Raw genomic sequence first — 11,614 nt, forward strand, 5'->3', positions numbered from 1 at the left:
GTACAGCAAAGTAATTCAGTTATACGAATATATACACTCTTTTTCATATTCTTTTCCATTATGGTTTATCACAGGATACTGACTATAGTTCCCTGTGCTCTACAGTAGGACCTTGTCGTTTACCCATCCTATATGTACTAGTTTGCATCTGCTAATCCCAAACCTCCAGTCCTTCCCTCCCCCATCCCCGCTTCCCCTTGGCAACCACAGGTCTATTCTCTATGGCTGTGAGTCTGTTTCTATTTCGTAGATAAGTTTGTGTCATATCTTAGATTCCACATATAAGTGATATCATATGGCATTTGTCTTTTTCCTTCTGTCTTATTTCACTAGTATAAGATCTACCTCGTACTCTTTTTTAAAGGAATGAGCGTTGAATTTGATCAAATGCCTTATTAGCACCTACTGATGTGATTAAGTTGTTTCCTCTAATTTGCTGAGTAATGATTTCTATGAAAAGACTTTCTCCTGTTGAACTGATCTCCGGTGGCCTCGGCCTGCAGCAGCTTGAAGCAGGGCTTCGGTTCCCGGCCAGAGATGGCGGTCAGGCAGCGGCAGTGAGAGAGCTGAACCCTAACCACCAGACCACCAGGGACCAGTGGCCAGTGACAAGGCCCTGGCCCATCAGCTGTGTAGGAATGAATTTCCACATAGAGAAGGAAAGTAGTGAAGCAAGTAACATGTTTATTAGGAGGGAAAAGAGTACAGTACGTGTGGATAGACACACGGGCAGGCTCAGAGAGAGTCGCGCCCGTGTGCTGGTTTGAATCACTTTTATGGGGCATTTCTTCCGGGTTTCCTCTGGCCAGTCGTCTTGCTTTGCCTGGTTCTGAGTCCGTGTTTGGTATAACTCAGGGTCCTCCCACGTGTGCATACGCATCTCTTAGCCAAGATGGATTCTAGCGAAGAGGCCTATGGGTAGTTGGCGTAACTTACTATGGGGTGGCGCCCCCTCCCTTTTTGACCTCCAAGGAGCCTTTCTGAACATGTGTAGTCGGGGAGGTCTCCTTGACTTCGGGAATGGGAATATGTGGCCTCTCATCTCTTATCTGGGCAGGGCCAGCCTCCTCCACCATCCTGTTTTTATGGAGTTTCTGCTATTATGGAGTTTCCGTCCACAGGGGAGAAACTTCAGACTGGGGCCCATCTACCTCCTGCTTCAGAACTACCTTTGTATTTCTGGACTAGATCCTACTTGGTCATACATAATATCTCGTTCTTTTGGTATATTGCTGGAATCTACTCGCTTAGCTTTTTAGAATTTTTGCACTTGTCTTCAAAAGGTTTCGTTCTATACTCTCTTTACTAGGTTTATATATTTGGTTTACTGCTGGCTTTACGGAACAGCAAAGGTCAAGACTAGGTAATACACCCCTGAAGAAGATGAATGAGCAGGGGCTTGTCTAGCAAATCACACTTTTATTTATTTATTTATTTATTTGGCCACATCCCCTGGCATGTGGGACCTTAGTTCCCCGACCAGGAATCGAGCCCACGCCCCCCTGCACTGGAAGCACGGAGTCTTAACCACTGGACCACCAGGGAAGTCCCCAGCAAATAACAATTTAAATGTCAAAAAGGAAACTTTAAAATTCTTATAAGAAAATATAGGCAAGTATCTTTTTGACCTTGGGGTACGGAAGGACTTCTTAAACCAGACATAAAAGGCATTAATCCTTAAAAAAATTTTTTCTGGGGTCTTCCCTGGTGGCGCAGTGGTTAAGAATCCACCTGCCTCTAGAGACTGTCATACAGAGTGAAGTAAGTCAGAAAGAGAAAAACAAATATCGTATATTAACGCATATATGTGGAACCTAGAAAAATGGTACAGATGAACCAGTGTGCAGGGCAGAAATAGAGACACAGATGTAGAGCACAGATGTATGGACACAAAGGGGGGAAAGTGGCGGGGGTGGGTGGTGGGATGAACTGCGAGATTGGGATTGGCGTATACACACTGATATGTATAAAATGGATAACTAATAAGAACCTCCTATATAAAAAAATAAATAAAATAAAATTCAAAAATTCAAAAAAAAAAGAATCCGCCTGCCAATGCAGGGGACATAGGTTTGAGCCCTGGTCTGGGAAGATCCCACATGCCGCGGAGCGACTAAGCCTGTGAGCCACAACTACTGAGCCCGCGTGCCACAACTGCTGATCCTGAGCTCTAGAGCCCGCGAGCCACAACTACTGAAGCCCGCACACCCTAGAGCCCGTGCTCCACAACAAGAGAAGCCACTGCAATGATAAGCCTGAGCACCGCAACGAAGAGTAGCCCCCGCTCGCCGCAACTAGGGAAAGTCCGCGCGCAGCAACAAAGACCCAACGCAGCCAAATATAAATAAATAAATTTATTAAAAAAATATTTTTTGGTAGATTTAACTACATTAGAATTGAGAACTTCTGTTTACCAAACACTCTTTCAAGAAAGTGAAAAGGCAGGCCACAGACTGAGAGAGAATATATGTAATATTTGTAACTGACAAAGGATTAGTATCCGGAATATACAAACAATTCCTACAAATCAGTAAAAGCAAATGGAAAAAGAAAACAATACAAAAAAAGGCAAAAGTCAAAACCAGGTGTAGCATAGAAGAGAAAATGCAAATGGCCAAGAAACCACGGAAGAAAATATTTGCCTCACTAGTGTTGACGAAAATAATCAATAAACAATCTATAATAGGAATAGAAAAGAGTTTTATTTGAGCCAAACTGAGGACTCTAGCCTGGAAGACAGCCTCTCATATGACTCTGAGGAACTGTTCCAGAGACGCATGGTTTTCAGCACAGTTTTAGAACTTGTCAGAACAAAGACCATCAAACAAGTCAAGGACACATTCCTTCAAGGTTTAAAAAAACAGACCGGCACGTCCACAGCGAGTCAGTATGGCCTTGGCACATGGGAAGGGAGTCTTATCAAATCAAAGGAGTTCTAGGAGGGGAGGCATTTCATATCTTTATCACTGACGTTCTTTACTTCTGGTCAATGCACCCTTTTCTTTAATAAAGCAGATGGGCAACGTATGTTCGATAGGCCACAAACAAGCTGTTTTGGTTAGCCTCAAATTCAAATGAACTCATGCATAAGCCAGAATGACTTCCCCAGACCTCACTATGTGAACATTTCTTCCATCATCAGTCATCAGGGAAATGCAAAATCTTAGTGAGGGACCATTTCCACCCACAAGCCTGGCAAAGATGAAGTCTGAAAATGCCAAGAGTTGAAGATGCAGATCCCAAAGGATCATTTCCGCATCGCTAGTGGGAGTGTACACTGGCAGGACCGCCTTGGGAAACAGCTAGGCCTCATCTGTTGGTTTGAATATGTGCACATATTCAAGAGAAACTTCCATACGCTGCACTAGCAGACTGCACACGACCCACTGGTAGCAACAAGAGAATGGGTAGATAAATTACGCATTATTACCTACTGTTACCTATTCCTATAGCTACAAACAACATCATGGGGAAAAGTCTGAGTTATATAATGTTGAGGGGAGAAAAGCAAGTCACAGAAGACTACAGATGAGATAGTTTTTTGCATAAAGTTAAAAAATAAGCTAAACTGAAAGCATATATGATAAAACAAGGGGAAGCAACCCAAGCGTCCATAGAGAGATAACTAGAGGAATAAATGTGGTCCATCCATACGATGGAATACCATTCATCCACAGAGAGGAATGAAGTTCTGCTACACACACTACAACACGGATGAAACTTGAGGACATTATGCTGAGTCAAGTAAGCCAGTCGTGGGACTTCCCTGGTGGCGCAGTGGTTGAGAGTCCGCCTGCCGATGCAGGGGACGCGGGTTCGTGCCCCGGTCCGGGAAGATCCCACATGCCGCAGAGCGGCTGGGCCCGTGAGCCGTGGCCGCTGAGCCTGCGCGTCCGGAGCCTGTGCTCCGCAACGGGAGAGGTGGCGGCGGTGAGGGGCCCGCGTACCACAAAAAAAAGAATCTGCCTGCCAATGCAGGGGACATGGATTCAGTCCCTGGGCTGGGAAGATCCCTCATGCCACGGAGCAACTAAGCCCGTGTGCCACAACTACTGAGCCTGCGCTCTAGAGCCCGTGAGCCACAACTATTGTAGTCCGCGCACCCTAGAGCCTGCACGCCACAACCGCTGAAGCCTGCGCACCTAGAGCCCGTGCCCTGCAACAAGAGAAGCCACCACAATGAGAAGCCCACGCGCAGCAACGAAGACCCAATGCAGCCAAAAATAATAAATTAAAAAAATAATACTAATAAACTAACAAATGTTATACAATCCCACTTATATGAAATATCTCGAATGGACAAATTCATACAGACAGAAAGTAGATAGAAGTTACCAGGGGCTCAGGGACAGGAAGGGGGAACTATTGCTTAATGGGTACAAAATTTCTGTTTGAGGTGATTAAAGGGTTTTGGAGATATGGTGATGGTTGGACACTGTGAGTGTAATTAATGCCCCTGAATTGTACTTAAAAGTGGTTAAAATGGCAAATTTTGTGTTATACATATTTGTTCCCAATTTTAAAAAGCAAGAGAATGATAAATCCAACTGTGGCCTATTGGTCACTGTGGGGCATAGGGGAGGCGGGGTCAGGATGGTATACGTAAGTTACCGGTAATGGTCCTGTGTCAGGGTTGGGTGCTGGCTTAGTCGGTGTTAACGAGCTTATTTTTAAAATAAACAAAATGAAAGTAGGCCTTGAGTGGACAAATTTGGTGGATAGTGAGTAATCCAATTCTGTGCATCTGAATTAAAAAAACAAAACAACAGAATAAAACTAGAAAAGCAAATACCTATGTTCCCATGAGCCAGGACATATTCTCATATAGAACATGAGAAGCCCCCTGGGCCCACCATCTGCTTCCTCCGTGTCATCAACAGGGTTTTCAGTTTTGCAAAATGGAATAGCAGAGATAGTCCCTTACAACTACTGTCAACTGATCTTTGGCAACGAGCAAAGGCAATTCAATGGAGAATGGATAATCTTTTCAACAAATGGCGCTGGGACAACTGGACGTCCACATGCAAAAAAATGAATCTAGACACAGACCTTATACGTTTCACAAAAATTAACTCAAAATGAATCGTAGACCTAAACAGGAAATGTCAAACTATGAAATCCTAGAAGATGATAACCTAGAGGAACATCTAGGTGACCTTGCGTTTGCTGATGACTTCTTTGGCTCACAACACCAAAGATACGAGCAGTGGAAAATAGAGTGGCAAACACAAAGAATTAGGAGAGTGCAACCTCTTCATTCTAGGATGACAGACAACAAAGAGTCCAGACTCTCCAGAGATGAGAAGCTGGACAGTTTCCCGGTTGTGGTCTGGCCTCTGCTTCCCTGGGAGCTCCCTTCTGGGGATGCCAGTGGGCAAGGTCATGAGTGACTACTGGGAAACAGGGCTTCCCAGTTGGGCATATGGCAGGACTGGGGTGAAGACCAGGCAGGGACCGTACATCCACTGGAAAAATAGGAGATTGGCTTCCTGACCTCTTTGCAGCAATCAGGGGTGAGTTGGAGTGCAAACTTTCTGTGGGGTGACATGGTGTCCTCAGCAGGACCAAGCTTCAGGGCATCGAGGGAAAGAAACCCAGAGTCACAGGATAGGACCAGTCCAGATAAGAACCTGGGCTGGCTCACCTTGGTATTTGGTCCTCAGGTTAACGAATGCTGCAATGGCCATGGAGATGATGGTGGTGACTGCCCTCACCATATCTGTCTCTTGAGCCGGCTGTTCTGCTCCAGCCTGGCTGCCTGCCATACCTGTTGCCCTCCTGCCATGCTGGGGCACCCCTCCACACTCGTCCTCATTGCTGAATTGCTGAGGTCAGACCAAAGCAGCTGCTCCTCGATCGATCGACTGTCTCCCATCTTCCTCTCCCACACTCTCACAGGTTTTTCATGTTAGGGCTCTTTGATTGCAGGAAGAAACTGACTCTAACTTAAGCAAGAAAAGGGATTTATTTGGCATGGTGCTGGGTAGATCACTGAATTGGTAGAATGTCTATAAGCAGGTCTTGAGATGCACAGGTGTCACTTGTTTTGAGAGTGGTCCAGAGCAAGAAAGGGCCGTGCAGAAGATCTGGACTGCAGTGCCAGATGCTAGGCCACTAGGGCTATAAGATGCAGCCAGTCTAAAGGCTCAAGGGGATCTGTCCATGGTAGACAATGATGCTGGGGGGAGTCTGTGGGAAGCCTCTGTAGAAGGGTTCCAGTACAGACCCATAGAGGTCTGGAGCAAGGCCATATCTTCTGTGGCAGAGCTACCCACCGCTCAAAAACGCAGCTGCTGGGGCTTCCCTGGTGGCGCAGTGGTTCAGGATCTGCCTGCCAATGCAGGGGACACGGGTTCGAGCCCTGGTCTGGGAAGATCCCACATGCCGTGGAGCAACGAAGCCCGTGAGCCACAACTACGGAGCCCATGTGCTGCAACTACTGAAGCCAGTGCGCCTAGAGCCCGTGCTCTGCAACAAGAGAAGCCACCGCAATGGGAAGCCCTCGCACCACAACGAAGAGTAGCCCCCGCTCACCGCAACTAGAGAAAGCCCACGTGCAGCAACGAAGACCCGATGCAGCCAAAAAAAAAAAAAAAGAAGCTGCTGTCATGCTACCGGGCCGTGGTCCAGACTTAGAGCCTCATGCCAGGTTATCAAGTGCCTGTGTAACCAGAGCTGGCCATCACGAGCCGAGTATTGGCAGACCCACTGAGCCCTGTGGCCTGGCAGACACAGCAGCGATCCAATGGAGATGACACCTTCCAGACCAGGCCCAACTGGGGCCCAAGGCTACATGGTCAGGTACATGGACAGGTAGTCAAGACCCCACGTGTCACCTGCCTCCATCACACTCTGTACTCTTCCTCAGCTCACACCTGTGGGCTCACGGGCGGAGGTTCCCTGTGACTAACCCACGCGGGGGAAGCACTCAGACCCGGCTCATAGATGGGTCACCGCATTATGTTGGTACTGATAAAAGTGGATTGCTGTCTCACTATGGTCCCATTCAGGTGGCCCTCAGGGACGGTGGTGAGGGAAATCCCCCCAGTGAGCAATACACTTGGCCGTCCACTTGGTAGAGAGAGCTATGGCCTGAGTTAAAGGTGTCCATGGAAAACAACTTAACTGATCGGTCAGGGACCCAGAGGGAGTAAGATTGGGTCGGTAGAAAGGGTTCTGCACCCAATTCCGAGGGGTGGGGGTGGGGTTTTCCCCAGCACCAAGCAATTCTTGCGCACCAGCTGGTGTCCTATAATCCAACTCAATTCCGACACTGTCTCCCTGGAGATAGCATCAGACCCCACAGGTTAAGGGCTCAGTCCCACGAGACTATGAGACTGCGCTCCCCCACCCCCCACTTCAGATGCCAACTGCAAGCCCAGGTTGTCAACTGTGCTTCTGACTGACCAGCTATAGATGGGAGCTTCCCACGACCCCATCTGAGGGTTCAATTAATTTGGTTGAGCAGCTCACAGGACGCAGAGAAACACTTTACTTACTAGATCACTGACTTATCATAAAGGGATATAACTGAGGAACAGCCAGATGGAAGAGAGGCACAGGGCGAGGCATGAGGAAAGGGCCCGGAGCTTCCACGCCCTCACCAGGGGCCACTCTCCCGGCCACTTCCATGTGTTCACCAGCCCAGAAGTTCTCTGAGCCCAGTCCTGGTGGGTTTTCATGGAGCCTTCATCACACAGGCACGATTGATGAAATCACTGGCCATTGGCCATTGATTCAACCTGCAGCCCCTCTCCCCTCCCCAGAGGCAGATGGGGGGAGAAAGTGAAGATCCCAAGCTTCTAATCACCTGGCTGGTTCCCCTGGCAAGCAGCCCCCATCCTCAGGTGGGGTCCCAAAGTCACCTCATTCACTTAATAAAGACACTTCTATAGCTCTCATCACTTAGGAAATTCCAAGAGTTTTAGGAGCTCTGTGCCAGAAACAGGGACAAATACCAAGTATATATATTTCTTTTCATAAATCACAGTATCACAGCCAAAGCCTAGAAGATTTGGAGAAGAGCGTGGGAGCTAGCTAGCACGCCGAAAGGGGTGCGTGGGAAGAGGGTGTGGGTCCCGTGTCTCTGCCTTGCGGAGGTCAGCTGGCCTTTCTCCGTGGTACCCTGGACCCGTGAAGGCAGTGGCTGTAGTGGAAAGGCTGGCGGTTCTGCAAAGGCCCAAGAGCTAGGGTTTCCTCTCACCGAGGAGGCTAATCCTGATTCTGCCACCACTGAGTGCCCAGCCCGCCGGAGCAGTGACCTCAGCCCTCAATGTGATGCCATTCCTCCAGGGGACCATCCAGCCGTTTGGAGGCAGCGTGATTACACTGGGCTCCTCCCACCTTGGAAGGGGCGATAATTGGTTGTACTCCAGATGTGGACCGGCCTTCCTGTGCATAGCGTGTCTGCCAGCAATCGGAGGGCTGACATAGTATGTCACGTAACAGTGCTTCAGAGTAAGGGGCTCTTCTTCCAAGAAAGGAGGTGTGACAATAGGCACACGACCCTGGGAGTCAGTGGTCTTGCTCTGCAAAGATGCCAGCTCGGGAAATACACCCTGTGGGGCTGCGGAGTGTTCCTCCATAATGTGACGAATGCACTGAGTTAATAGTTAGTACGTGGTGCTGTGGTGCTGTGTCCCCAGTGGATAGAATCCATGGTGCTGTGAACCGAGGAATGAGAGTAGCGTTGGCTGCTCTCCCATTGCTTCCCAGTGACCCATCTGGGGAATCTGTGCTCCCCATTTCTGAAACCTTAGGCCCTCCTGAACCAGCGGTCCTGGTTTCTGGGGTGGCGGGAACTGCTTCCATCAGGGCTCATGGTAAGGGCTCTGCAGAACTTGAAATGAAACCTACCGTCTGGTCAATGTGAGCTCCTCGTACCCAGGGACCATCCACTCAAGAAAAGATTGCTGTATCGGCAGGGCAGCTGATCCTGAGTACGTCACGAGCTAGAGTTGCTGCTCTCCAAGGACAGCAGGAAGTATGTCCGTGACACACGGATTCGCTAGTGTGTCTCTCGGTGTTTGTAAACAGGTGATTGCACGCTGGTGGCCTGACAAGGGGAAAGCAATGAAACGCGCTGACCTGTGGCGGATAAAGATGTGGTTCAGTCCTCCATGAAAATCACCTCGACCCGTGGAGAGGCCTTCTGAGGGCGAGGGAAATCTAGAATGGGTGATGGAGGAGGGTACGGTCAATGGCAAAACGTCCACAAAGCCCTCCCATGTGGTCTACACAGACACTCACGCTCCTATCCAGTGTGACTTTGTCGTTCCTCCCACCAAGAGGCAGAGTCCACTTCTGCAGGCTCGGAATCTGGACTTGCTGATGTGTAGTGGGTAGAATTACGTCCTCCAGAAGTTCAAGTTCCAGTCCCTGGTACCTGTGAATGTGACCTTATTTGGATTTACAGTTTTTGCAGATGTAACCAATTTAAGAGGAGGTCATGCTGGATTTGGGTGGGCCCTAAGTCCAATGACTGGTGTCTTCTCTTTTTTTTTTTTTTTTTTGCCACGCAGCATGGCTTCCCACGGCAGCGAAAGCACGGAGTCCTAACCACTGGACCGCCAGGGAACTCCCTGGCGTCCTTGTAAGGAAGAAGGAAAGTTGGACCCAGACACAGAGTAGACACATGGGGAAGAAGGTCATATGAAGATGAAGGGAAAGATTGGAGCGATACAGCTACAAGTCACGGAACACGAAACATGGCTACGAGCCGCCAAGCAGCTCAGCACAGGCAAAGGACCCTCCCCTAGAGCCTTCAGAGGGAGCGTGGCCCTGCCAGCACCTTAATTTCGGATTTGGAGCCTCTAGAACTATGAAGAGAATACGTCTCTGTTGTTTTAAGCCACCGGGCTCGTGGTCTTTTGTGGTGTGGCAGTCTCCTCTTTGGGTCCGGGGCAGACAATTCTACCCAGCCAGCCCCTAGCAGAGTCAAGTCCTAGCAGCTTCAAGTGCCGACCAACTTGATAATGCACCCTTAGAATGGCTCTCATTCCCCTGAGACCGCTTTCTGACATATGCAACCTGCACATCAGCCCTTGTCTTGTCTCAAGGTCTGCATTTTGGAACACCCACATTCCTTTTCCAGACTCCAGGCAGGCCCACCGTTCCTGATTCCTGTTCTCTAAACCAGGAGTCAGGGAGGAATGAAAGGCTTTGGAGGGGCCTTCGGCCCTGTGTGGTTAATGATTCTATCACTTGCCAAAGCCTGGAAATGAAGCATGCAACAATTTAATCAAGTGATCTGCAGCCAGAGGGCGTGGCTCTGCAGCTCTTCCTGGTACCCCATGGGGACCCAGCCCTCAATCCGATGCTGCTTCCCAGGCTGTCCCTCTCCAGGCTTCCCAAGAAGAGAGCCAGGACAGGTTGTGGGAGAGAAGAGGGAGATGGAGGGAACGTTAAAGCGGTGTGCCTGAGCGCAGGCTGTGGCTGAGAGAGACGCAGGTAGGCTGCACGCCAGGGCCCCAGGGCACCCCAAGGCCCTTAGTCGGCTCTCCCCAGGACCCACCCCACCTCATGCTTTTTTCGTTTTCTCCTTCGTATTAAAAACATTTGTTTCTTTGTAAATTTTAACAGAGGTGTCCGTTTCAACAACGAGAGAACGGCTAAGTTGAAGGAGAGAAGCACTCGTTAAAGGGCAACCTGAGGGAGGGCTAGAGGCATTCGGGATGCGGCGCGGAGGAACTGGGAAAGGGTCTGAAATCGCGCCCCCCTCCCGAGGCCCTGAGCTCTCTGGGGGATCCCGGGAGGCGCTCCTCCAAACAGGATCCCCGTCTCCCGGGCTGGCACAGGGCGGGCGGCACAAACTGGGCCGGGTGCTCGGAGACGGACGCCGGGGACCGCGGGGAACCAGGGACCCACTCCATCCCCGTCAAGGCCCCGCCCCCAGCTTCCCGCGCCAGCTCCCGCGGCCTCCAGCCGCTCGCTCTCCCACCCAGCCCAGCTCCACTCTCCCGCGCGCTTGCGCCCGGTCCCCGCGCCCCTCCCCCGCCGCCGCCGCCGCCGCCGCGGGCGCGCGCGCTGTGCCCGTCGTCCCGGGCGGGAGCTGGAGACCGCGGGGCCGGCTGCGGGCCCGAGAGCAGGCGCCGGTAGCGCGGCCGGGCGAGGCGGGAGCGCGGGCGCGGGCCTGGGCCGCGGGCGGGGGCCGCAGCCGCGCCGCCGCCCCCCAGTCGGCTGGCCGGGCCGCGGCGCCAAGCGCGAGGGCCGGGCTCCCGGGGCTGGTGGCCATGGGCGGGAGCCGGAGGCGGCAGCGGCAGCGGCAGCGGCAGCGGCGGGCCCCGCGGGCGGGGAGGCGCGCGGCCTACGGCCCCTGACGGTCCCCAGTGGCCTGGCGCGCCCCCGCGCCTCCTGGGGGGCCGTAGCCAAGCAACGCCCGGCGCGCCCGCCCATCCCCCGCTGCCCTTTTTTTCCTGGCCGGGTGCAAGGGAGCATGCCCGCGCCTGGCCTCAGCCAGCTAAGAGTTAACCCGAGGGGCGTGGAGCTGCCCCCCCCTCGGGGGCGTGCCCCCCTCCCCCGCTAGGCGGCCCGCCCCCCGCGCTAGGGTATGGCCCCCGGCCCTGGGCCGGGACCCGAGGTCCTGAGCACGGGCCAGTGAAAGGCGTTTTCCCGT

This window comes from Stenella coeruleoalba (assembly GCF_951394435.1).
Source record: "Stenella coeruleoalba genome assembly, chromosome: X".
Classification (NCBI taxonomy): domain Eukaryota; kingdom Metazoa; phylum Chordata; class Mammalia; order Artiodactyla; family Delphinidae; genus Stenella; species Stenella coeruleoalba.